Here is a 13,073-nt window from a genome sequence, read left to right as displayed (position 1 = left end):
GTTGTGTCACATATTAAAAAGGGGGAAACAAATCATTGCGCAGACATCCTTAAGTCTAGGTTGGCATTGATGCGATTTGACATGTCAAATCGTATACCAAATTGCCGGCAATGGCACTATCCGAATCGGTGCGACGCCGACTTGGCAATGCCGCACTGATTCCCCAAAGTAGTTTCTGTACTACTTTTGGCGACTTTGGGTGCAATTTCAATAGACAACCCGCAAATCGCCCCCCAAGTACATTTAGTTCTAATGAACATCGTCACTGGGGCAACATGAATAGCAGTGCTCAAAAAAAGGCAGGGTATGTCTATCTTTCCATCAGAATAAACATTAGAGGGCATTGTGCACCTTGTTAAAAAAAAAAAAAAAAAACTCTGGCCGCCATGTTTGTGAAGTCCGCACCTATTCATAATATAGGTTCCAACTAATGTGTATAAAGCAAAAAGGAAAAATTCCTGTACAAGGATATTTTCCATTTTAAAATGCAACTGACAATGGTGGCTAATTACCGCATTTATCGGAATATAACACGCACCCCAAGTTTAGGGGAAAAAAACTACATTTCAAATGCCCATCAATGCAGGCTTCCACTGTCCCCTGCAGTCTTGCACCGTCCCCCTGCAGCCTTCCCCAAAATTGTAGCATGGTTTCGTTTTAAATTTACCGCCACCAAGATCTTTGGCACCGCCGACACAAACCGAGCCGAGTGCACTCGGCTCCGCTCGCAGTAATGCTCCCGCCCCTTGGCCCACTCCTATGATGGACACAACACCGGGCCAATGGTGGGACGTAAAGGCTAGGAGGCGGGACTGGGCTTGACTGCGAGCGGAGCCAAGTACACTCGGCTCGGTAAATGTCGGCAGCGCTCCGCAGATCAGCAGGGGATCAGCATATAACACACCCACGATTTTCCCCTGATTTTAAGGGGGGGGGGGGGGAAAGTGTGTTATACGCCGATTAAATACAGTAAATTAAGCACCTCGGGATGGATTCATATATTGGAATGGAATAAAATGAAAATCTCCCTGGCATTGTGCTCATGAGGTGTGCATACCTCCAAAACGCATCTCAAAAAGCCACAATGACGGGCATACATTACATTATGTATAATGAAAATAAAATGACAGATAATGGTATCAATATTTTACTCATTCAAAAGGAATCAACCTAGTAAATATAAATTCCTGTAAAATACTATGATGTGAAAATTACAAAATAAAAATGAGCAAGAACCATAAACAAATTTATCTTTTATTAATAAAAACAATTAAAACCCCAATAAATATTCATACCTTTCAGGCAATTACTTTTTAGTTCTTTGACACAACAGATAAAAGCGGATTGAAATTAGTGTCAGGGTAGAGACAAACAAGCAGAGAGCTTGTCTATTCACAGTTTCTTTGTTCCTCTGCCTATGTGTGTGTGTGTGGGGGGGGGGGGGGGGTGCCTTTCATCCAATCACCTCACATAGTGTATGACCAGACTTCCCTCCCACTGCTGAAACGGGAAGAAAAGTTTCTAACACAATGTGGACTTTCTGAATGCAGAAAGCTGAAGACAGCAGATATAAATATAAAACTTCTGTAGGGAGATTTGTTTCATCTCTGTGTATCACCTGAGGCTGTTCACTTCACTGGGTATAGGAGAGGGTTTACATCCCCTGTGTTATGTGTAATAAAATGGAACGACACAGGAAAAAAGTATTGAATACGCAAACAGAAGTGTATTTAATACTTGGTACAAAATCCTTTGTTGGTAATGAAAGCTTCAAGATGCCTCCCTTATGGAGAAACTAGTCGCATGAATTGCTCAGGTGTGATTTTGGCCAATTTTTCCACACCGTCTTCAAATCTTGAAGATTCTGGGCCTTTTCTATGAACTCTGATCTTTAATTCTTTCCATATATTTTCTATTGGATTCAAGTCAGGTGATTGGCTGGACCAGTTTAGCAGTTTTATTTTACTTTTTTGAAACCAATTGAGTTTCCTTGTCTTTGTTTGGGATCATTGGGGTTGAATTACTAAAGGCATCACTGTGCACTGCAAGTGCAGTCGCTGTAGATCTGAATGAGGGGAAGCTCTGCTGATTTCTTTGATCCAATCGTGTGCAAGCAAAATGCTGATTATTTTCCTTACATGTCCCCCTTTAGATGTACAGCAACTACACTTCCATTGGATTTGCCCTTTAGTAAATAAACCCCATAGTCTTATTGAAATGTCCACCCTCGTTTCATCATCCTGGTAGATGACAGCAGATTTTTATCATGAATATCTTGGTACATTTTTCCATTCATCCTTCCTTCAATGACGTGAAGTTTGCCAGTACTGTATACTGAAAAACAGCCCCACACCATGATGTTCCCACCTCCAAACTTCAGTGTTGGTATGGTGTTTTTGGGGTCATGTGCAATGCTATATTACCTCCAAACATGGTGTATTATGGCATCCAAAAAGTTCAATTTTGGTCCAATCTGACCAGCGTATATTCTCCCAGTATTTCACAGGCTTGTCTAAATGTTGTGCAGCAAACTTTAAACAAGCTTCAGCATGCCTGTGGGCTTTCACGCTGGAGCGGTGCGCTTGCAGGGCAGTGAAAAAAGTGCTGCAAGCCACATCTTTGCAGCGCTGTAGGAGAGGTGTATACACTGCTCCTAAAGCGCCCCTGCCCATTGAAAACAATGGGGCAGCGCTAGCAGTTTTAACCCTTTTTTGGCTACTAGCAGAGGGTTAAAAACTGCCCCGCTAGCGGCCAACTAGTGCCACTGATGCCCACCTGCCCCAGTGTGAAAGCAGACTTAGGTTGCGAAAGTCATGAGGAGCTCTTTAGCCTATAAAAAGGGGTCTTATTACCAATGCGTCACACAAACATCTCATGATGGGTAAAGCCATTCGAGACTGAACCAGCTGATATTAATTTGCACTGGCAAGGGGCAGGATTGCTTTCTAATTTCAGCTGGTGTCTTGGCATGTGGTGAAAATTTCATGTCAATAGCACCTTTAGAAATATATTTACCTGTTTATATATATACACACACACACCGAATCTATAATAAATATCCCCAAAAAATATATTAAAAAAAAACATTTTTTTTCCTCAGTTTAGGCCAATACGTATTCTACATATTTTTGGTAAAAAAAAAAAAAAAACGTTTATTGATTGATTTGCGCAAAAGTTATAGCATTTACAATATAGGAATAGTTTCATGGCATTTTTATTATTCATTTTTTTTTTTTTTTTTACTAGTAATGGCGATTTTTAGTGTGACTGCAACATTATGACATTGATTACTGTAAAAATGTCACTGGCAGTGAAGGGTTTAAGTGTGACCTAATGTGTGTTTTTTTTTTTAAACTGTAGGGGGTGTGGCTTGGCATGTGACGTCACTGATCGCCTTTCCCTATGACAGGGAACAGACGATCAGTGACAGGCTCACTAGGAAGCACGGGGAGAGGTTTGTTTACACTTGCCTCTCCCCGTTCTTCAGCTCTGTGACCAGATCTTGGGACACCGGCGGCGATCGGGTCCGCAGGTCCTGCGGCCACGGCCACGGAGCTCAGGACTGGGTCACAAGTGTGCTGGCGCACACGTGACCCACGGCTGGGCTCTTAAAGTGCAACGTACCTGTACGTGCTTGTGCCCAGCCATGCCATTCTGCCAACGTATATCAGCGTGAGGCGGTCTTTAAGTGGTTAAAATAAGTAAACACACACTCACCTATGCTCCAGCTGTCCAACATTGGCTTTAAGACTATGAACTGAGTGAGGGTTGGGTTCGCACCACAGGAGATTGTGACCGGCTCTCTATGGAGCCGGTTTAAATATCTCCAAAGTGGCTCCGGTGCGATTTGCACAGGAGCCCATTGCGTCTTTTGGTCCATTTCAGGTCAGAATTCAGCCAAAAATTCAGGCTGAAATCGGATATGAAACACAGAACAAAGACGCACGGGACTCTGCTGTGAGCTGCTGTGTGCTCATATGTGAGCCCAGCCTCAGTCTTTTCAGAGCAGAAAGCTGTGACTGTCAGTCACCGCTCTCCCTCTCCAATGCTGACTGAAGTACCAGGCTGCAGAGTGGCGCAGCCAACACCAGTTGTCAATCAGGCAGCTGGCTGAATCCTGAAAATATGGCTGGGATCCTTCCAGAGCCTGAAGGGCTCTGTGAGGTCAGCTGACAGCAGGCCATAGCCTGCTATAAACTGACACTGGGTCACAGGAGTGCAAAAGTGATCATCTGTGAACCATAAGCAAAGTATGTCCAAAAAAAAGCTTTGGCCATACTTCTCTTAGGCCCGCTTCACCTATATGTGAATTGGATGGCTTTAACCACATCCAATTTGCAGAACGTGAACCGGACTGGCTTTCAAAGGAGCTGGTTCACACATTTGCAGTTTTGGGTCTGGTTTAAGTGCAATTTCAGGTAAAAATTTGCACCTGAACTGGTGAACAGAACCGCACCGGACTGCCACACTGAAACCGCGTTGCATATGTGTGAACCCAGCCTTAAAAGAGAAGTATGCATTTTTTATTTATTTTTTTCCCCCATATTCATACTTGCCTAGGTGGATGCAGCATCAGTCCCCGACGCCTCTGCACTGAAAACAGAGCAATCGAACATCGCCAATCGCTCAGTTTTCAGAGCTCCGGGAGCTGTAGACTGTCAGTCGCAGCTCTCTGCTCATCTCCCTCCTCCATCATTGGAGTGCCGAGCTGTGGAGCAGGCCATCTCTGCAGCTCCCTGAGAGGCTGAGACGGGTGTTAGTCCAGGCACCTAGTGGATCCAGACTTCCTTTATTGTGCTGACGCGGTACCTGGACTAATATCTATGTCGGCAGAAAGCGGACCTCACACCGCTCTCTGCTAAAAACATGTCACAGGAGTGCAAAACGAATTGCCCTCCTGTGATCCATAAGAGAAGCCCAGCCAAATGAGCTTTGGCCTGGACTTTAAGAACCCAGAAGAGCTGACAGCCTCTTGACATCACACAAAAACGTGGAGGTGCAGGACCCAAACAATGGCAGAACATACCATCTGGTAAGCAGGGGCTAGGAAAATAAGTTGAAGTTGGTGAGGGCTTCACCCCAATGAAAAGTATCTCCCCTTCCATTTTTTTTTTTTTACTTTTGGGTAAGGATGACTTATGTTAGCACACACATGCTGCGGGTCCATAGGATCTAGCAAGACTAGCTGAAAGTCCACACATGCTGAGCCACACCTCATGATTTTGCACATGTTCAGATATGTGGGGGGGGGGGTCTCTGCCAGGCCCTATACAGGCATTGCATGTCTATGCATGAGTCTTTTTCTGTGCCAGAAGAAAGCACTCTTATTGGTCAGCACTGCCATCATTGCACTTACCAATGACCGCTGGAAATATGCTGTTACACAGCCTCCAAGGCTGGGTATGGAGTTTAAAAGTGTATAGATCAGCACACTGTCAGATGTGGGCAGCAGAAGATAAGTGCTGGAGGGGCAGAGATGGCACTGTACATTTCTACCCCTTATCTAGGTTCCTACCCTGTTCCCAGCTGGAAGTTAAAAGGGCAGCTATAAAGTCTATGGTGCACTAGGAAAAGAGACTAGCTACGATGGGATTGGCACCCTGAGCTAGGCTTGCAGCAGGGATAGCGACTAAGGGGGGGAGGGGGACACAGGTAAGAATATCCGACGGGTGGTAAACCATTAGTACTCAACTAGGCAGTATGGATTTTGATGGCACTATACACCTTACAATCTGATCATAAAATCAATTTTAGCTTTACCAAAACTATGTGGAATGAGGATCTACCTCATCTATCCAAACAGGCAGTCCCTTGTGCTACATAGTTGTTGGTCGATCTATAGAAGATTGTAACATGTATGGTGAGCCCTACAGAAATAGTCTGTCAACAGATCTCTGGCTTCAGGCAGCCACTGCCAAGCCGAGCATGAAATGTGATAAAAAAGGTTCTACCCCTCAGGCTACATTCACACCGGCATGAACTGCAGGAATCAGATGCTTGCTGTGGCTCTCAGTGGCTATGTGCAAACACTGGTCATATTCACTATGACAGGTCGCCAACAACTGCAACTATTCGTGGCTCTCTACACAGCCATCGATACCTGCAACTGCAAGCGATCCGTTATTATTTGGCGTGAACAGGGCCAGTGGCCGCACCTAGCTAGCAGTTGAGGGCTGCAGCAGCAAACTAATTGCTGCCGCTAGAGTTTGCAACAGCCTTAATCACTGATGAGAATGTAGCCTTATGCTAGCACAGAAGGAGTAGCTAGGCCAGTGATGGCGAACCTTGGCACCCCAGATGTTTTGGAACTACATTTCCCATGATGCTCTGGCACTCAGCAGTGTAGTTGAGCATCATGGGATATGTAGTTCCAAAACATCTTGGGTGCCAAGGTTCGCCATCACTGAGCTAGGCTATCGGGGAGATTTACTAAGACTGGAGCACTCAGAATCTGGTGCAGCTGTGCATGGTAGCCAATCGGCTTCTAACTTCAGCTTGTTCAGTTAAGCTTTGACAAAATCTGGAAGCTGATTGGTTTCTATGCAGAGCTGCACCAGATTTTGCACTCTCCAGTTTTATTACATTTCCACCTAAGATTGTTAGGAACAGTGGTGGCTGGTGCTCAAAATATTTGGAGGGGGCGCAAACAAACTGAAAAAAAAAAAAAAATCTATTGCAGACACTGTCCATCAACTGCAGCTTCACTGTGCCCATCCGTCACTCGGCTTTCATTCTCAGTTGGGAATCTCTCACACTAATCGGCGGATGTTGGTTGGTATTTGTGGATGCTGTGTTACCTTCAGGATCCCGGCCATATCCCCGCCGGACCTCCTCGATGCAGCCTCCCAGCAGATCCTCCACTTACACTGCGGCCATCCAAGCAGCAGAGGCCGTCTCACCCCCCTGGCCAGCCAGCCACCTCCACGGTTCAGTGGGGATCCGGCTGGAGGGGGGGTCTCGGCATCTTCTCCCCCTAAACCACCGCCAGCCCATTCTCTGACCGCCCCCCCAAATACGGCGAGGGGGCAAAGCGCCAACAATAGAGCACCTAGCCTGACCATCCTCCCCTTCCCCGGTACCAACACCGACCTCCGCTATACTGCACCACTGCCCTCCAAACTGGAAATATGGACCCCCACTATACCAGAGCCTAGTCGTCCTTCACTTCGGTAATGACTATACTCCCAGAGGACACAGCAGTGAGCCAGAAAACCAGAAGTGGTGCCACACAAAGTACCACCCATCGTCCTCCGGTCCCGGCCAATAGAGATAGAAAAGGAGGCCAGAGACAAATCACAGTAGAGTAGGGAGCATTCGGGGTGCATCACTTGCGTCCCAAACACGCCCTAAACACAGGCAAATCAGCTTCCCAGCCTGCAGCCAGCTGATTGCAAGCTGGGAAGCTTCCCATAAAACAGCCATGTGTCCAATGCTCGGACACTCCTAAAGGGCTTTTTTTTTTTTTTTAATAGCTTGGCGGTGGGGGGGGGGGGGGGGGGGGGGGGGGGGGGGTCGTCAGGCTGCCACTGGTAAGGAATGCTTTGGTATGCAGAAGGAACATTTGCAGTCTCTGACTTCGAAGCACTGACAAATCCACATTTATAAAAAAAAAAAATTACCTCATTTAGAAGCTTTTGTGTTTAGATAGCACCTCAAGAGTGTCTCAAGCCATAAAAACACTTTTCATGACACTGAAAACTCTAGCTGCATTACATTAGTGCCACCATTCCAGGAAAAATCGAGACATTTTGGATAACCAATTTTATTATCACATATATAAAAATCTGTGGAACATTCTTATACAAGTCTAATTCTTGTCCTCGAAAAGGTAGATCTACAACTTGAGCCTGTACACAATATACACCTTCGGCAGTCCATGCCTCTTGCTGGGTTCATTTACTTTCATCATGTGGAATGCTGGCTCTTGAACCCATTAGCTCTACAGCCGGTTTTAAAAAGGTTGCTATACCCAATGATGTCACAGCTGAAAGAAAAGAACATTAAAAGAGAAAGTTTTTATAACTAAATAGTCCTTTAAAAAGGAAACATGTTTAGATATATGAGGGCTGCTTTCAACTTCTTAGTAAAGTACATGAAAAGTCTCTTCTGCAATAAATGACACATATCGGATGCGCTTCGTCGGCGGCTGCGATGTCTGCCAGCCCCCCGCGATCGCTCCACAGAAAGCAAAATTGTCTGTCTCTTTTTGTTTATAGCACAAAAAAAAAAAATGCAGAGCAGATCAAATACCACCAAAAGTAAGCTCTATTTGTGGGGGAAAAAAAAAAAAAAGGACAAAAATTTAGTTTGGGTACAAAGTCACATGACCGCACAATTGTCAGTTAAAGTGGCGCAGTGCCGTATCGCAAAGAATGGTCATCATTAAAGAGTTAAATCCTACCAGGGCTGAAGTGGTTAAACACACTGTGCATAGCTGGTTGCCAAGGAGCAGGCTGGGAAGCCATATCCTAACAACCGATGAGTCATCAGCTGTCAGCAAGGTTCCCTGCTGACAGCTGAACATAAAAAAAAAAAAAAAGAAGAGAGAATTGCCAGCAAATAAAACCCCAGTACTCTCTGAGGGCTAACTGCCTACTTCACACTCCTCCATCTTACAGTTCTTAAATAGGTACCTATTTAAGAACTGTCAGATGGAGGAGTGGGAAGTTGGCAGTTAGTCACCTGGTGACCCCACCCCTTTCACATTTAGGAACTACGAGCACTACAAGACAGAGGAGCGGCCAGTCAACAGTTAACCTTCATCGAGTGCGTAGCTTTTTTTTTTTTCCGGGTACAGCAAGCACCGTGATTGACTATAGATCTACATTGGGAGACTTTTTTTTTTTTTTTTTACTTTAAAAAAAGGAATTAACAAATACAGTTTTTTTCTTTTTGGTGAATGAGCAGGAGTGCAATTTACCCCATACTCGCATAGGGAGGGGAGAGGGGGACCACGCCCCCCCCCCAGATACAGATTTATATATATATATATATATATATATATATATATATATATATATATATATATATATTATTTTTTTTTTACATTCAGCTGATGACTCATCGGTTGTTAAGGAGAGGGCTGGGAAGTAGGCCACCACATCCTTAGCAACCAGGTATATACAGTGTACCTTAGTGTACCACTTTAGCCCCAGAAAGATTTACCCCCTTAATGACCAGGCTTTTTTTTTTTTTGCAATATAGCACTGCGTCACTTTAATGGACAATTGCGCGGGCATGCAACGTTACACCCAAACAAAATTATGTCCTTTTTCTCCCCCCACAAATAGAGCCTTTTTTTGGTGGTATTTGATCACCTCTGTGGTTTAATTTTTGCGCTATTAACAAAAAAAAAATTTTACTTTCTGCTATAATGCACATCAATTTAGGCTAATATGTATTCTGCTACATATTTTTGGTAAAAATAATCCCAATAAGCGTATATTGATTGGTTTGCGCAAATGTTATAGCATCTACAAAATAGGGGATAGATTCAGGGACTTTTTTTTGTTTTTACTGGTAATGGCGGCGTTCTGCTATTTTTAGCAGGACTGCAACAGTGCAGCAGACAAATCTGACCCTAAGTGACACTTTTTGGGGACCAGTGACACCAATACAGTGATCAGTACTAAAAAAAAAAAAAAATGCATTGATCAATGTATAAATGTCACTGGCAGGGAAGGGATTAACTGTGTTCCCTGGGTGTGTTCTAACTGCGTGGGGGATGGGCTCCCTGGGACAACACAGAGACCGCTGTTCCTGGTCACTAGGAATAGCAGATCTCCATGTTCCCCCCTGTCAGAATGGGGATCCGCCTTGTTTACATAGACAGATCCCCGTTCTGCCTCTCTGTACCACGATCGCGGGTGGCTGGCGGACATAGAGTCTGCCGGGCCCACACACGCCCACATCTCATGCAAGAAGCGACGTACAGGTACGTCTGATTGTTCAGCCGAGCCGCCTTGCCAGAGTAAATCTGTGGAAAGCGGTCAGCAAGTGATTAAAGAGAAAAAAAATAAAAACATATACTGAATGAAAACTGTATGCAAAAACGTAGGTTTAAAAACGCGCCTGAACACCACATCAACTGCAACCCCATAGACGTGAACCTAGACTTAGACAGGGTGTGTTTTTGGCTGGATCACCAAGCAGAAGATAAAGTCTAAAAAAGAAAACTAATGCAGCCACCACATTTCAGGATCAATAAGCTGCAAAATATGTAATTCTTGTTTCTAGGTTTAGATACACTTTAATGATACTCATACAAATCTGTCCCTTATCCCTCGCTCACACTGAACATGGCTTTGAAATTGAGCGAATTCATCTGAACTTACACGATTTCAAAGCTGCGACTTGAAAGACATCTGTGTGGGTTCATGCACAGATATCTATTGAAATCACCCCCAAAGTCGCCAAAAGTAGTGCAGGAATTACTTTTGGAAATCAGTGCGGCGCCACGTAGTCGGCGTCACATCAATTCAATCACATGTCAAATTGCGCCGATGTGAATGGGGCCTTAGCCCTCTTCATACTTGAGTGCTTTTGTATTTTTGGGTAAAACCTGGGTGTTCAGGTGCCTGTAGCTCAAAGCCAAATGGCACATGAGCAACTTTATCTCAGCTGGCCTGACGTCACTGGCACTCGTGGGACGGAGCCCTGCTTCATGGTGTTGCTGTATGTGGCTGGTGTGGTTTTGACCCCTCGACTCGCTGATCTCCATCCACATGTGGGTGAGCAAGTCCGCGGGGATCACACCTTGACACAGTAGGAACACAGTCAGCTGTTCCGTCTTTCATTCTGCTCATCCCTCCTTCTTCCTTCTCTCCCGGGAGAACGGCTCTGGTTGAAATGAAACATAAGATCCTAGTTGCTCAGTGGACTTCAAGAGGAAGTACCCTGATGGGTTTTACTTCTTCTTTTGCTCGCTGCAGAGCCTGCAAATGAAAAGCATAATGTGCTAGTATGTATTGCACACTAGCCCATTATGTGCCACTTACCTGCAAAAGAATCCAGCGATGTCCCCTGTGTAGGCAGCGTTCATCTTCTGGCCCCTCTTCCTTCCGGGCCATGGACTCCGGCTCTGTGATTCGCCAGAGCCACGTGACGTCACTCCCGCGCATGCGCACGGGAGCCGTGATTAACGCCACAGGCTAGGGAAGAAACAGCACTTAGTTTTGTTTCTTCCCCACGCATGCGCCGGTATAATTTTTCCGCAGACTACAAGTGAAAACTGCATTTAAGGAGATATTTCCATGACCTATAGGTAAGCCTTATTCTAGGCTTACCTACAGGATGTTTTTACAACCTCTCCTGAACGATTTAATTTGACAGATAGTAACCCATGTTTAAAACGTCCGGTTTGCCGCATTTTCGATTAAAAAAATAAATAAAATATTTTTTTCCTCCCCAAAATAGCCAAAACCGCCTGTAAATTGAACACAGCTAAATGCGAGTTACCAAATTTTGCGCTTGAACTCAGCGTCTGAAGCCATTTTTTGGTGTTCCAAAAAAAAAAAAGCCTCTAAACTCAACTGCCTAGAAACCACCTGTGTACATTTACTGATAAGATAACAGAGGAGAGTTCAAGAGCAGTTGAAAAAAAAACACCCAACTGCTCCTAAATGTCCTTTTACCAGCTGCAGTGTACATGAGGCCTCGGACTGTTGTTTTTCACAATCTCTCCAGCAGAATGCATCAGTTTACATGAATGCGACAAACCACTTGATCTAATGATCAACAATGGGTCCGACTTGGAAAAAAAGGGTTTAGGTTAGTGCCAGTACCGCTAACACCCACGCGCAAAGCATAAACCTCCCGTAGTGGCATAGTATCTGAACAGATCAATATCTGATCTGATCAGATCTATACTAGCGTCCCCAGCAGTTTAGGTTTCCAAAAGACCGCATTGTTAGCGGGATCAGCCCAGATACCTGCTAGCACCTGCGTTTTGCCCCTCCGCCCAGCCCACCCAAGTGCAGTATCGATCGATCACTGTCACTTACAAAACACTAAACACATAACTGCAGCGTTCGCAGAGTCAGGCCTGATCCCTGCGATCGCTAACAGTTTTTTTTGGTAGCGTTTTATGTTTAAATCCTGAAGGCGGTGCTTGGTTTTCGGGGTCCCGTATGCGGCTAGGCTCCCAAAAAGTCCCCCACATGTGGTATCCCTGACCTCGGGAGAAGCAGCAGAATTTATTTTGGGGTGTAATTTCACTTATGCCCTTAGCATGCGTGAGCAATATATCATTTAGTGACAACTTTGTGCAAAAAAAAAAAATTTTAATATTCCTGCAACTTGTGGCAAAATATAAAATATTTCATGGACTCAACATGCCTCTCAGTAAAAAGCTTGGGGTGTCTACTTTCCAAAATGGGGTCATTTGGGGGGGGGGGGGGGGGTTGTGCTTTTTTGGCATTTTATGGCCTTCGAAACTGTGATAGGTAGTGAGGAGTGAAATTAAAAATTTGCACCCTTAGAAAGCCTGAAGGCAGTGATTGGTTTTCGGGGTCCCGTACGCAGCTAGACTCCCAAAAAGTCTCACACATGTGGTATCCCCGTACTCAGGAGAAGCAGCAGAATATATTTTGGGGTGCAATTCCACATATAACCATGGCATGTGTGAGCAATATATCATTTAGTGACAACTTTTTGTAAACTTTTTTTTTTTTTGTGTCATTATTCAATCACTTGGGACAAATAAAAATAAAAAATATTCAATGGGTTCAACATGCCCAATTTCCTTGGAGTGTCTACTTTCCAAAATGGGGTCATTTGGGGGGGGGGGGGGGGTTTGTACTGCCCTGCCATTTTAGCACCTCAAGAAATGAGATAGGCAGTCATAAATTAAAAGCTGTGTAAATTCCAGAAAATGTACTCTAGTTTGTAGACGCTATAACTTTTGCGCAAACCAATAAATATACGCTTATTGACATTATTTTTTACTAAAGACATGTGGCTGAATACATTTTGGCCTAAATGTATGACTAAAATTTAGTTCATTTGATTTTTCTTATAACAAAAAGTAGAAAATATCTTTTTTTTTTTTTTTTAATGTTCAGTCTTTTTCCTTT

Source organism: Lithobates pipiens, unplaced genomic scaffold (assembly GCF_037356315.1).
Source record: "Lithobates pipiens isolate NorthernLeopardFrog02 unplaced genomic scaffold, aLitPip1_a1.2 Scaffold_10, whole genome shotgun sequence".
NCBI lineage: Eukaryota > Metazoa > Chordata > Amphibia > Anura > Ranidae > Lithobates > Lithobates pipiens.
This window is presented reverse-complemented; position numbering follows the sequence as displayed.